The sequence below is a fragment of the Rhinolophus sinicus genome, linkage group LG15 (assembly GCF_036562045.2).
Source record: "Rhinolophus sinicus isolate RSC01 linkage group LG15, ASM3656204v1, whole genome shotgun sequence".
Lineage (NCBI taxonomy): Eukaryota > Metazoa > Chordata > Mammalia > Chiroptera > Rhinolophidae > Rhinolophus > Rhinolophus sinicus.
The window spans coordinates 3,034,065-3,049,182 of NC_133764.1; the positions used below are offsets into that span (position 1 = coordinate 3,034,065).

General features: G+C 41.5%; 1 protein-coding gene and 1 pseudogene across 4 annotated transcripts in view; one reads left to right on the forward strand and one right to left on the reverse strand.

The window, feature by feature from the left end:
* The first annotated feature begins 620 nt into the window (after positions 1 to 620).
* SPECC1 (sperm antigen with calponin homology and coiled-coil domains 1) overlaps positions 621 to 15,118 on the forward strand; it is a 241,634-nt gene continuing 227,136 nt past the window's right edge. For all 4 annotated transcript variants that reach the window (XM_019757420.2, XM_019757425.2, XM_019757423.2 and 1 more), the window contains exon 1: positions 621 to 739. The gene's annotated coding sequence lies outside the window, so the exon portion shown is untranslated. The remainder of the gene's footprint in view (positions 740 to 15,118) is intronic.
* On the reverse strand, positions 13,343 to 14,679 carry LOC109461301 (ras GTPase-activating protein-binding protein 1; annotated as a pseudogene).

Here is a 15,118-nt window from a genome sequence, read left to right on the forward strand (position 1 = left end):
GGGGTCCCAGAGGCATTCTAGAAGAAATGTTGGGTGGGTATTGGGCAAAGAGGGCTGGAGTGAGAGGGTATCTCTAGGCTGGGACACAAACGTCTGGGCCTCTGGCAGTGTTCCTAGGGGCATACGGATATGTGTGTAGGTTTGTGTGTATGTGTGTAACAATGCCTTAGGTGTGATGAAGTCCCTTGGAAAGGGGGCGAGGCTGTCTAGAGCAGTTATTCTCAAACTTTATGGTACTTCAGAATCACGTGAAAGGCTTGAAAAATGCAGATTTCCGGGCTCCATCCCCAGAGTTTTTAGTACAGTAAAAACTGAATAGCCTCGGTGGGATGGATAATTTGCAATTCTACCTAGTTCTCAGATAATATCGAAGCTATAGGTCTGAGTACCATACTTTGAGAACCACTGATCTAGAGTAAGGAGAGGGTAGCCAGGGCTCAGCTGGGATGCTCCAACATTTATTAAGCCGGGAGCGGAGGTGAACCCTTGAGAAAGACAGAGGAAGCACGGAGAAACAGAAGACTCCACCAGCCTGCTGATGGAGAGAGGCCAAGGTTGAAGATGCAGCGGCACCAGGACTACAACTCCCAGGTTGCCCTGCGCCGGCTCGCGCCCGCCCCCTGGAGGCTGCTGGGGAGGCGCCGGTAGCATACCGGGGACCTCTCGCTGAGCATCGGTGAGCGCCGGGAGTCGCGGCGGCTGCGGGCTACGGAGTCGCCGAAGGAGCCGAGCGGGGCCGGTGAGTAGGAGCCGCGCTGGCCGCCGGCTGCTCTGCGCCTCAGCCGCGTGGTCTTTCCGGGGGGGCGGGCGAGCGCAGGGGTCGGGTGGACCGGAGGTCCCGGCGCGGGGGCGCAGGACTGACTGCCCCCCTGAGACGCCAAAAGCGCTGCAGTCGTCTCCGCGGTGGCCCGAGTCCCCCTCCGCCCGGCAGGTACCGCCTCCAGACTCGGACGGAGGTCCTGCCCTGTCCTGCCCATTCAGCTCGCGAGCGGCGAGACCGGTGCCGCAGGTGGCAGCGGCAGGTGGCCGCCCCCTCCCCTCCCGGCCCGGGGGTTGGCGCAGGAGCCCAGGACAGAGGGCCGGGGGACTCCCGACGATTGCGGCGCTAGAAGGCGCGCCCCAGCCCTTGCAGCGGTGGGACAGGTGCGGGGGCACGCCGGGCCCGGGGTTCCCCGGCCCCCCGGAGCCTCCCGCGCCCTCCCTGGGGCTGTCCTGGGGTCCTGTGTGATACCGGAGATCGAGTAGTCCTTGGCCATCACGGCATCCACAGACCCCCGGCACTCTTCCTGCCCTGGGCTGACCCGGTAAGGGCGCGGGCTGCTCGTCTCTCTGGTCAGCTGGCGGTGTCACAGCGCAGTGCACCTGCTGCGCCCTGGGGGACCATTTGGATGGTTAGGGTGGCCCCGTGATGCAGAGCTGTCAGGAGTGCAACAGGAACAACTTCCTTCCCATATATCTTTAAAATAAAATTACTCTTATGTGTTTATTTTTTAAAAGGAAGTTTGACTCTGAATATCTTGTTTTTATTTGGGGGAGCGCCATTTGCCGGCACGTAAGTTTATGTAATGAGCAGTATATGGTTTGAAAACGTTACTGTGAAGGTGCTCTTCCTTGCCCTCTATCGGAAGAATTACGTTGGACTGGTTGACATGCTTATCCCTTAGTGACTGCGGTAGCTGGAGGCAGGAGATAAGTGTTTTTGAGAAGAGTCACAACTCAGCCCTTCAGAACAAATTTTGGTTTCAGAAGATTTTTGTTACCCAGTTTCAAACACGATGTTATTTCGGCGTTTATGATGGGGGAGGCGGGAGGGAGCAAAAGCTTGTCAATCCTAATATCTTGCTCTACAGAAAATAGCTTTGCATGATTCACTCTCAAAGCAAGCACCTTTAATTTGTTAGCTAAAACTAGCTCTGAAGCGAGGCTCCGTACTAAAATCCATCGGTTTTAATAGTTTGTCAATTGATTTGTTTGGCTGTTTTAAGTAGACAGCCCTATCCTGTTAAGAAACAATAGGTGTCTCTTTCTAATGTTTGCACTTCTTATTTTTTTAATTTAATTTTATATATTTTTATATTAGTTTCAGGTGTACCAAACAACATAATGATTAGACATTTACACCCGTCACAAAGTGCTATCCCCCCCACCGACATCGTATATAGCTGTTACAATACCACTGGCTATATTCTCTATGTTGTATTTTACATCCCGTGACCATATATATAATATATATAAATTTACTTATTTGATACATAAATATATGTATTTAATTATAGTTGACATTCAATATTATTCTACTTCAGCGTCAGATGTACAGCGCAGTGGTCAGACATCTACACAATCTATGAAGTGATTCCCCCCAATAAGTCCAGTACCCATCTGGCACCCTACATGATCTTTACAACATTATTGATTATATTCCCCATACTGTACTTCACATCCCCGTGACTATTTTGTGACTACCAATTTGTGCTTCCTGATCCCTTTGCCTTCTCCCCTATCCCCCAACCCCCCTCCCATTTAGCAACCATCAGTTTTTTTCTCTGTATCTCTGAGTCTGTTTTTGTTTTGTTTGCTCATTTATTCTGTTTTTTGGATTCCACATATAAGTGAGATCATATGGTATTTGTCTTTCTTAGTCTGACTTATTTCACTTAGCATAATATTCTCTAGGTCCATCCATGTTGTTGCAAATGGTAAGATTTCATTCTTTTTATGGCAGAGTAATACTCCATTGTATAAATGTAGCACAGTTTCTTTATCCAATTGTCTGTCGATGGGCATTTCAGTTGTTTCCATATCTTGGCCATTGTGAATAGCACTGCAATAAACATAGGGGTGCATATATCTTTTCAAATTAGTGTTTTGGACTTTGAATAAATACTCAGAAGTGGAATTGCTGGGTCATAAGGTATTATATAGTTCTAGTTTTAATTTTGTGGGGAACCTTTTTTCCATAGCGGCTGCACTGTACTTCTTATTACTTGTCTTCATTGACCACCCTGTCTCTGAATATTAAGGTTAAATAGTACATTTTTGTTTGAGGATTGGTTTTAAGGGAAGGCTTCCACTGTATTTTAATTAAATATTTCCTTTATCATATTATCATAAAGTTTCCCTTTATGTCTAATTGCTAAGCATTTAAAAAGTCAGGATAGGTGTTGATTTTTGCCCCTAAAATGCTTTTGCATAGCATGCTTTGTTAGGACCACGTAGTTTTCTTCTTAAAATTGTTAACATCGGTGATTATGTTGCTAGATTTTCTGTTTCTAAAATCCTGGGATAATTTAAAATGCCCTTTTGGGTTGTTTGACTGATTCAACTAGCTAACATTTTATTTAGGGTTTTGGTATCCATATTTATAAGTGAGATTGGAACATACTTTTCCTTCTGGCCCATTTTTGCCTGAGTTCATAAGCAGAGTTATGCTGTCCTCACTGATTAAGTTGGGAAACTGTCCATTATTTTCTACACTCTGGAGCACAAGTATTTGTTCCTTGAAGTTTGACAGAATCTGACTGCAGACTACCTGGGCTGCTGCTGGTGTTTTTTAAAGAAGTTGATATCAATATTTAACTTACTTTTCAATATTTTCCATGGTCATTGATTTTTCTCAGGTTTTTCTATTTCTTCAAAGTCAATCTAATATTTTATATCTTCCTAGAAAATCATTAACATTATTGAAATTTAATGTATATTAGCATATTGTTATATATGGTATTCTGTTGTAAGAAAATAAACTCTTCCATATGTGTGATATGTTCTTTCTTACTCATACTTTTTTTTGGTAACTTTCCTCTTTTTATTGGTCAGACTTGCTTAATGCATGCTTATTTTATTAGTATTGTCAAAGAACCAGCTTTTGGATTTATTGGTTAATCCTATTGATTTTTATTTTTCTATGTCGTTAATTTTGGTTCTTAGTCTTTGTCTTCCTTTCAATTAATCTGAGTTTATTTTATTCGAGTTCTAGCCTTTCGAATTCAAAACTTAGATCATTTCTGTAATCAGTCAGTCCTCCTCCAAAGCAAGACCAGGAAAGACTTCATTTCAGTCGCCTCCTGTTTGGCTTAGCTCTGTCATTACTTTAACTCTTCAAATCAGACATTATTGCTCTGTTATTATATTGTTTTCTGGGTCAATATTTATTAGATTTATTTAGCTGTTTACCATTTTCTTCATTCCTTCTTGATCACAGATACTCTTCTTTGGATAATTTTCCTCTCCGTGAAGAACATTCTTTAGAAGGCCCTTCAGTGATGATAAATTCTCTGTTCTTATAATAACTGAAAAAGCCTTTATTTTTCCCACATTCTTGAATTTTGATTTCACTAGTTTTTGTCTGTCCATTGATTTCAAAGTTATTTTTACATTTTTCTAGCATTTTAAAAAGATGTTTTTATAGACGGTAGGCTTGGGGATCTCTATTCTGCCATATTGCTGAAAGAAAGATGAAGATTAAAAACAGAAATAAATTTGTAGCTTAATGAACTGTCAGTTTTTGTGACCTTTCCCTGGACCCTTAGTATATTGGGCACAAACTTCTGTATTTATCTCACATTTATTAATTATAATTTATGTTCTCTGTATCTTTAACTTATTTTTTTCTCTGTTTGAACTGTTGATTTTGAGAATTGTGTTAAAGACTTCCATTATGATTCTGAGTGGGTTTCTTTTGTTCTACTTCTGTCAGTTTTTGCAATATATGTATATTGATGCTATGTTTTTATATGCTTAAAGTGTCAACGTTTTCATGTCTTCTTGGTGAACTGTACCTTTTGGGAATACAATAGTCATCTTTTCTTATTTAATATTTTTGCTTTTAATTCTGCTTTGTTTGATATCAATATTGCTACACCTGCTTTATTTTGTTGACATTTATCTGGCATATCTTTTTTCATTGATTTATTTTCAGTCTTCTGTTTTGTTTTAGTTGTAACTCTTGTGATTAGCTTATAAGGTAGATTTTGTTTTCTTATTTTTTTTAAGTGTGGCAAAATGCATGTAATATAAAATTTATCATCTTAATCATTTTTAAGTTCATTAGTGTTAAGTGTAATCATGTTGTTTTGCAGCCAATCTCCAGCACTTTTTCATCTTGCAGAACTGGAACCCTATACCCATGAAATAACAACTATTCATTCCCCTTTACCCCCAGTCCCTGGCAATCACTATTCAACTTTCTGTCTTTATGACATAGACTAAGAACCTCATATATGTGGAATCATACAGTATTTGTCTTTTTCTGGTTGGCATATTTCACTTAGCATAATGTCTCAAGGCTCATCCATGTTGTAGCATGTGTCATAATTCCCTTTCTTTTTGAGGCTAAATAATACCCCATTGTATGTATATGCCACATTTTGCTTATGTGTTCATCTCTTGCTTGCTTCCACATTTTAACTATTGTGAATAATGCTTCTATGAACATGGATGTACAATGAGCTCTTCCAGACCCTGCTTTCAGTGCTTTCAGTTATATACCCAGATGTGAAATTGCTGAATCATACGGTAATTTTATTTTTAATTTTTGGAGGAACCACTGTACCGTTTTCCACAGTGGCTGTACCATTTTATATTCCCACCAGCAGTGCACAGGGTTCCAAACTCTCTACATCCTCTCCAACACTTTCTTTTCTTTTCTTTCTTTTCTTTTCTTTTCTTTTCTTTTCTTTTCTTTTCTTTTCTTTTCTTTCTTTCTTGCCATCCTAATGGTTGTGAAATCTTTGTCTTTCAATAGACAGTTTTAACCTATTTATATTTACTTTGATTACTGATATTTTGGGTCTTATTTCTGCCATCTTATTTTATGTTTTCTATTTCTTATGCTTACTTCCTGCCAGCTTCCACCACCCCTTTCCTACTTTTTATTGGATTGACTGAATTTTTCTGGTTTTATTTTATCCCTCTCAAGACATGAAAGATGCAAATATTATTCACACTCTGCTTGTGGTAGGTAGCCTTAAATTTTGGGGAAACTTGTTATTGAAGTATAACATAAATGTATAAAGATACATCTATATGTGTGGCTCGATGAACTTTGACAAACTGAACACACATGTAGCCAGCACTCAGAACAAGAAATTTTTCCAGCACTCCAGAATCTGCCCTTGTAGGCTCACTACCAAGGGTAACCGCTGTCCTGATTTCTAACACAATAGATTAGTTTTGCCTGCTTTTCTACTTTATATCAATAGAATCATATAGTGTGTACTCTTTTATATCTAGACATTACATTTGTGAGATTTGTCTACATTCTTGAGTGTAATTGTGATTCATCCATTTTCACTGCTATATATATTCCAATTTGTGTATATCCACAATGTAGATATCCATTCTACCTTGATTGGTATGTAGGTTCCTTGCAGTTTGGGGCTATCATGAAGAGTGCTGCTGTGAACATTCTAGTATGTATCTTTTGTTGAATGAATATGTGCATTTCTGTTAAGTATATATCTAGTAGTGGAATAGCTTGGTCATAGGTGTGCATATGTTCAGTTTTAGTAGATACTGCCAGTTTTCAATAGTGGTTGCACCAACTTATATACCCAAGAAGCATATATGGTTGCTGCACATTCTGTCAACACATCCTGTCAACTCTCAACACATCCTGTCAACTCTTGTTAATTTCTATCTTTTCCATTTAAGTAAGTCTGGTGGGTATCGCATGGGTTTTAATTTGGATTTCTATGATGATAAATGAAATTGAGCTCCTTTTGTATCTGTAAGTTATCACACATTTCTTACCCCCCCTTCCGCTTCCCCCCCTTCCACCTCCCTCCTCCTGTTCAAGCCACTGATTCTCCATCTAGTTGTGTAGGACACAGCTCCCTGGCCCATGCTGGTAATGCTGGTATTATGAGTCTTGCGCTTCCCCTGGCTGAGGCAGTTGGTAGCTGGTCGGCAGCAGCTCTCACCCTTTGCAGGCCACTCTCACTGGCTACCCGTAGCCTGTGGCAGCACTCAGCAGCCTACGCCAATCTCAAGCTGCTCATGGCAGCCCAGCTCCAGGGAGAACCGTTGTTCACAATCTTAGCTGTAGAGGGTGCTCACTGGCCCATGTGGGAATCGAACCGGTGATCTCGGCGTTAGGAGCATAGATCTCCAACCACCTGACCCACTGGCTGGCCCACACATTTCTTAATATTTTTTCTCTTGATGTTTAAGGATAATCTGTATATATGAACTCTTCATGAGCAAAGCAAGAAAGAACCTTAACATGATTTTAATTCTGTCCCATATTAACATCATATGAGATTTTGGGGTTTTGTACATTATGCATAAACAATTATTTAAATAAAGTATAAATTTTATCAATTATTTGTTCATCATTGATTCTTTTATCTCGTTTTTCTTTTTGGAGTCATTATTTGCTTTGCTTAAATGAGTCCTTAAGTAATTTCTTTCCCCAGAGATTCTATGGGTGCTAAACTTTCTGAGCCATTCCTTGCATGTTTAAAACTATTTTTCGTTGGGGGAGAGAAAGTTTTATTTTTAAGTTTCATGCTCCAAATTGGTATATGAATTTAGTATTGTATAAACTTGTCTTTAGGATATAATTATTTGACTTCGGCAATATTATCTCACCTGAATTTATTTGGAGAAATACACCTTGGTCATTTTGCCTAAAATATCTAAAAAGCTACCAAATGACAAAATAGGGCACTTAGAATCAGAAATTTTTAATTGATTCCCCGCACACCTTTGTTTAAATTTTGCCTTTCCACATGTATACTCTCTTTGCTGGGTATGGGATTCTAGGTTTAAAGCCTCTGAATTTTGAAGATCATTCTCCATTAACTGCTGATACCTAGTGTGGTTGATGAGAAGTCCGTGCAGTCTGGTTCCCTTTTCTTTGTAGTTAACCTTTTTTTCTCCCCAGAAACTTTATAATTTTTTCCTTTTCCTAGGTGTTCTAAAATCTCACAATTCTTCTTGGGGTAGATATTTTTTGTTCTTCCCACCCAGTGCTTAGTGGTCCCTTTCATTCTAAAGATTAATACACATCTTTGGCACGGGGGTAGTTTCTCTTTGAGTATTTTCTTGCCTCCATTCTCTTTACTTTCTGCTTCTGGAATTATCGTTAAATAGGTATTAGAATTTCTCAATTTATATTTCATGTGTCTTGACATTTCTTTAAAATGTTATGTCTCTTTATGGACTGCATTCTGGGAGATTCTTTGGTTTGATTTGCCAATTCACTAATCTCGTGTTTGGCTTTATCCAGTCAACTCTTTAGCCCATCTATTGAGTGTTTTTCAATGTTGATTGTCATATATTTAATTTCAAGGTCTCCACTTTTTAAATTTAATTTTTGGAATAAGATACTCAGTGTTCAAAACTCATACTGTGTTCAAAAGATATAAGTGAAAGGTCTCCCCACCATCCCTTTCCTATTTACCTATCAGTTAGCTGCTTGCTTTTCATAGGTGGAGTGTCCCCTCAAATCTTCCCAGGGATATCTAATAATTTCTTCTATGTGCCCTATTACCTCTCTTTCCTTGGAGATACATATATATATTCTCCTGTTGATTTGGTGTTCCCCTTTCATGATGTTGAATGAAAACTCAGAGATTCTGGGGCGGCTGGATGGCTCAGTTGGTTAGAGCATGAGCTCTGAACAATAGGGTTGCCGGTTCTATTCCCACATGGGCCAGTGAGCTGCGCCCTCCACAACTAGGTTGAAGACAATGAGCTGCCGCTAAGCTTCCAGAAGGGTGGCCGGATGGCTCAGTTGGTTAGAGCGTGAGCTCTCAACAACAAGGTTGCTGGTTCAATTCCCATATGGGCTGGTGGGCTGCGCCCCCTGCAACTAAAGATTGAAAACGGCGACTGGACTTGGAGCTGAGCTGCACCCTCCACAACTAGATTGAAGGACAATGACTTGGAGCTGATGGGCCCTGGAGAAACACACTGTTCCCCAATAAAATTGAAAAGAAAAAAAAAAAACTTTGAGATTCTTCCTTTGTGTGCTAGTGTTTGAGTGAGAATTCCTGTTTTCCTGTGTCCTATTTGCTGTAGGACCCCTCTGGGGACTGTTAATTTGGGAGGAGCTGCTGAGTGGAGTATAAGGGGTTGTTTGTGGTGGTCTGCTTGGTGTTTGTGGAAAGGCTCCAACAGCCCTGGCCACTCTGACTGCAGGTCCCTGGTTCATCACTTTGTCGCATTCCATCCCTGCCCCTCTTTCTCTTTGCTGATTTGGAGCCTGGAACCCATTGCCATTTTCCATTGCATTTCTTCCGAAGCTTGTATCAAGCTGGGGTATGCTCAGGCAATCTGATTCTGAGTATGTAGTCTGTATCTTCCAGAAATTTCTTAGGTGTTCTGGTTGGCTAGAGGTACTGTCTCTTGTTTACCAAGTCTCTTACTGATTTAGTGTTTTAAAAATAATATTTCTGCCATTCCAAAGATTTTTAGGACACCTGGAAGGCAAAAGTATGTGTTTAGTTCATTATCTTGTTCCAATCTCCAATATTATCTTTTATCTTGAATTTATTTCTGGGTCGGGGATCCCCAAGACAACCCCCAGATTCGGTGAATCGCCAGGAGGTCTCATAGGACTTAGCATATTGTCATACTCAGAGCTGTGATTTATTATAGTGGGAGGATACAAAGCAAAATCAGCAAAGGGAAAAGGCTCATAGGGCCAAGTCCAGAGGACACTAGGCTCAAGTTTCCAAGAGTCTTTTCCCAGTGGAATTTCACAGGATGTGCAAATTCCCCTGGCAACGAGTTGCAAGAACCTGTGTGAAAGGTTGTCTACCAGGGAAGCTCACTGGAAACTCAGGCCCCACGGTTTTACTGGGGGCTGGTCATGTAGGCATCCTTTGCCTAGTACGTACCAAAATACCAGGCTCCCAGAAGGAAGTCAGGTGTTCAGCATAAACCACAGTGTTTATACAAATAGTTGGGGCACAGCGATCCTCTCTTACAGGTTCTGCAAATGTTAGGAACTCTCCTGAAATCTAAGTTCCCAGATGCCAGCCAAGAGCCAGCCTGGCAAGCAGGCCTTTTAAAGAATAGCAGTCTCAGGTCTGCTATGTTAACTCTTTTCTGCAAAATTTCCTTCCTATTTTCCACAGAAAAAGATGGATACTATACCTGGAAATGACTTCTCTCTGCAAGATTATTGAGTGTTTTATGTTCTCTCTCAGGAGAGAGCAGCATTTTTGAGTATTAAGATGCAAATGGTGGGTAAAGAACTGTTTCCTGACTTTGGAAGAAGCCAAAGTATGGTGCATGCCAAGCGGCCTTGAAGAGATACCAGTGGCAGAGCATGGGGGGACCACTCAACAAGTGGGCTTCAGTCACTTCAAGATGATAGATAGGCCGCTCATCATGAAACACAGCAGTCTTCCGCTGACTTTACACCTTTTCAACACAACCATTCTGCTCCACTTCATGTTAGTTTCTATTCCACAAACTCTGGCCATGGCTCTGCTCATGGGCATCGCTTCAGTTAATTATCTTCTGTGGCTGGATTAGATAGTTTTTATTGCTTCACTTTATGTCTGTCTGATTTTAATCTCCTGCAAGATTGAAAATTCCCCGAGGACTGAACAGTAAGTCATTCTTAAATACCCTATACTGCCCTAGCAGAGTGACATGCTTATAGTTGGTGCCAATTAATGCCTGTTGAAAGAACAGCTACAGAAAAGCAGGAAGCAGTCTCTTCACTCTACTCCTTGCTTAACACATAGCTGTCTCTTGTTCTGCGCTGAGGATGCTGTGTAAAGCCCAAGCTGGCATTAACTGCTTGGGTTGTCTGTTTGAGTTCTGTCTTCCCAAGCAGCAGATGGTATAATTAAGTGTTTTAGTTTGAAAGGCTTTTTGAAGTCATTGAACCTGCATGTGGGCTTAGATTGTCAAACCATCTTTTCTATCTAACTCTAAGGAGCTGTGTCTTGTTGTAGATCTGTTTCTTCCATCTCTCCATGTTTTTATACCTCTCGTGTGGGGAATTGAATTAGTCCTATTCCCATTCTTAGGACTTTATCATTATTGGACCATGCAAGCCCCTCTCTTTTTTTGTTTACTTGTTCATGTATTTGTTGGTTATTTTATTCATTCCTTTTTATTCTGTGTACCCCACTCTTATTCTCTTCCCCCCATAGCCAGCTATTCTAATGTGTTTAATATCTACCCTTTTTGTTGTATGTATACTTTGTTGTATGTGTACTATTTTGTGTGCATGTATCTTTTTTAATCAGTTTCAGGTGTGCAAAGCAACATAATAGTTAGACATTTACACCCTTCACAAAGTGATATCCCCCTCCACCAAAGCTACTACCCCTCTGACATCGTATGTAGCTGTTACAATATCATTGACTATCTTCCTTATGCTGTACTCCACCTCCCATGATCATATATATATACATATGTGTGTGTGTGTATGTATACACACACACACATATATATATTTACTTATAGTTGACATACAGTATTATTGTACTTCAGCTTCAGGTGTACAGTGCAGTGGTCAGGCATCTACACAGTCTATGAAGTGATCCCCTTGATAAGTCCAGTGCCCATCTGGCACCTTACATAATCTTTACAACATTGTTGATTATATTCTTCATACTGTATTTCATGTCCCCCGTACATCATAAAAATATGTATTTTTAATTTACATAAATGTCATATTAGAGGCCTTAGTGTTATCACTCACCACCATGGTTTATGGCCCATCCCTGTTGCTATGTGACTATCTGGTCTGTGTATCCACCACATCTTGCCTATTTGTTCTCCTGGTGATGGACACCCACATTGATTCCTACACCCAGACTACAAACAATGCTGAATGAAACTCGTATACGTCCCCACATGGACTTCAGAATCTCTTTGGGATTTAGTCTGGTCATAGTGTGTGCCTATCCTTCCTAGAACCAAGTACCCCCCAGATTGCTCTTCAGAGCATCTGCATCACCCCACATTTCCCCAGCTGTGCACAGGATTCCAAAGACTCTTATCTCTGCAAACACTTGGTGTTTTTTCTCATTTTGGGCAGTATCACTCTTCTTACTTGTGTTTCTTTGATTACTATTGAGTTTAAGACTATCTTTTTAGACACTTTTTTTTTTGAGTTTTCTTTACCATAAATTGCCTGTTCATGTCTTTTCCCCATTTTTCAATTGGGATTTCCGACTAGAATATTTTAGATATTAGCCACTTGTTGATTTTTAGACAATGCAAATAGTGTCTCCCGACATGTTATGTATCTGTTAACTTTGTTGTTGGTATCTTTGTTGAACAGAAATCCTTAGTTCTATAATCAAAACAACCAGTCGGCCCCCAGATCACAATATAAGTACTACATTTTTCTAAAAACTTATTTAGTTTTATCTTTCAATATGTTGATTTACAGCATTTTAATAATCAAGACATTTCACATAAAAATCCTGCTATCTCGCCTCTGTTGGGAAAGTGGAAGGTGTTTCAGTGTTGGTGAGAGCCTCACTCATTCTCTTGACCTCCTGGTCCCTGTAGTTATTTGACTTGATGACCAGCCCCTGCTGTATGTGAATATGTGTATTGAAATAACCAAGCATGGTGATAATATTCATAAAGCTATTAAATTAGCGTGATTATGGGGTGAAGTGGACTTGGAATTGAGAGCACAGTAGTGGTTGCTGTATCTCATGACATCAAATGAATGTCAATATAGTAATAGAAAACAGACTGACGGAACGTGCCAAACCTTGTCTGGATTGTCTCTTATTTTGATGCACAGAAAAGTCCTTGCCTTACTGGAATCTGTGTATGAACGAAAACTCTAACCCAGGGCTCTGAAAACTTTTCCTATGAAGAGCCAGACAGTGAATATTTTAGACAGTGAATATTCAGGGCTCTCACTGCTACTCACCTTGACCCCTTCAGCTTGAAAGCAGCCATAGATAATATGTATGTGAACGTGGGCCGTTCCTTTGATCTGGATTTGGTTCACAGGCAATAGTTGTCTGACTTAAGTTTTTCTTTCTCCTCTTGTTTCTAAGATGCAATGTTATTATTTTGGGGGGAGATGGGAGAGAGAATGGCTGTTTAAAAAAATCTAGTCTGTATATGCAAAGTAAAGCAAGGAAATTCAGTCTTTTTCTTTCTTCTTTAAAAATCCATTTTTCCTAAAATATCAGTCCACAAAGTTGGAATTAAAGGACTAAAAGGTGAGAAGGAAGACAGTGGGAGAGAAAACACACCATTAACACAAAAAGTGAAATTGTGCGAACTTAAGCAGTTTATAAGAGAATGGGGTCATACTGCAAGATACCAAAAGATGGTTGAAGAAATTCACCATTTTGCAGGAGTGGGGGTTTGTACTGCTGCATGAAGATCAGTGAAGAGCAATTCACTGCCTTGGAGCAATCCCCCTTCCCACTCCAAATCCTGGTTTCTGTACCATGCCTTCGAGGAGAGGGCCTCTCATTCCACTACCCAGCCCACCTTGAGGGCCTCTGGGTCCCTGCAAGCGCTTATCTCGCTGGTCCCCTTCCCCAGGTAGCTGGAGTCTTCTCTTCCACATTCAGACGGACCTCACCTCTGAACATGAGGGGCCTGTTGCTAAGGACCTTCTGAACAGGCTCAGAATCATCAAACACAACAAAACCAAAATTGGGTAATTTCCCACCACTGTTAATGCTCAGCTCAACCCCATTCCCATATTTCTGAAAGAAATCTTTAAGCTCTGCCTTGTCCCCCTCATGAGGTAGATTGCCAGTAAGAGATGGTGACTGTCAGGGTGTCACAGTTCTTCAGGGTTCGGCATCAGCTTGCTCACCAGCCTCACGGATTGGTCTAGGTCCCCTCTGAGGAGGAATACTTATTCATTGTTCTCGCACTCTTTGATCCCTCTGAGGCCTCTGTGGTGGAATCTGAGATTCAGGCTCAGACTCCGGGTGAGGCTGTGAGGCTGGTACTTGAACAGCATGAGGTAGTATCCCAGTAACTGGAACAGCTCCGCTGGGTGGAAGGTTCTTACTGGTCACAGATGCCCAGGAAAATGTCGTCAAGTCTTCCTGCACTGTCTGAGCTGTCTAGGTGCTGGAGAAGAACTCGTCTGAGCATCCTCAGGAGCCAGTACTCTTCCAATACTGGCTCAGACTTTTCCTCTTGGATTTCAGATACAGGTTCTTGCTCCAGTTCGGGTTCAGGATCAGCAACAATTTTTTCTAAATGTTCTTCCAAGTCATTGCTGACAGTCTGATCATAGAAAGTTCCAGAATCATCAGGTACCACCTCAGGTGTCCGCTGTCTTTCTTCAGGTCCTCCACTTCTTCAGATTCCTCCTGAGGCTCAGTGACAAAGACAAAAGACCTCAGCTTGGTATCTGAAGATATTGTGAACATAGAACTTACTTGCAATAGAGCCCCCAGGAGCAAGAATGAATGCATGGATCTCCTCAAAGCCTGGTTGTTATCAGAGAGCAACCCTATCCCCTGGACCACCACACCATCACCCAGAGTGGCATGAGCATCAACGTGGCAAATTTCAGTGTGGCTATCGGTGAAGTTTTGTGACATCACTTTCTGTCAGTAGACTGTACTTGCTGGTTTTCCATTTGAATCCAAGCTCCCATGGACATAAGAAGAGTTCTTTCCATAAAATCTGTGTCACGTGTCTAGGGCCTGGTGCAGCAGTGTGTAATTCCTGCCCAACGAACAGGGGACTAGGCTTCTTCATAATCATTGCTTTGGTCAATTCAACCAATAGAATAGCCTGGAAAGATGAAAGGTCATCTCAGGGGAATACAGGATGGGAACCTCATCGGGTCACTGTGGGAGTAAACGAGAGGCACACAAGGTGCTCAGCACAGTACCTGGCACTCAATGAGGGTTTGGAAAAATTGTTATCACTCATTACCCGTGCGCTCGCTGCTCCCGTCCCCTTTTACTCCCTATAAAATCCCGGAGCAGCACTTTTGCTTCCCGGGTCAAAAATTCTTATTGTACTTTCCTTTTCGTCCCACTCCTAAATAAAAGTTTCATCTGATCGGGGCCGAGCTAAAGCTCCCCACGCGACTCAGCTGGCGTGTGGGGGCCGGCAGACGGGATGAGCTGGCCAGCAGGTCCCGTGGGACCCCAGGCCCCAGAGATCACCCTGGTCCCGGAAGGCGGCTGCCGCTCAC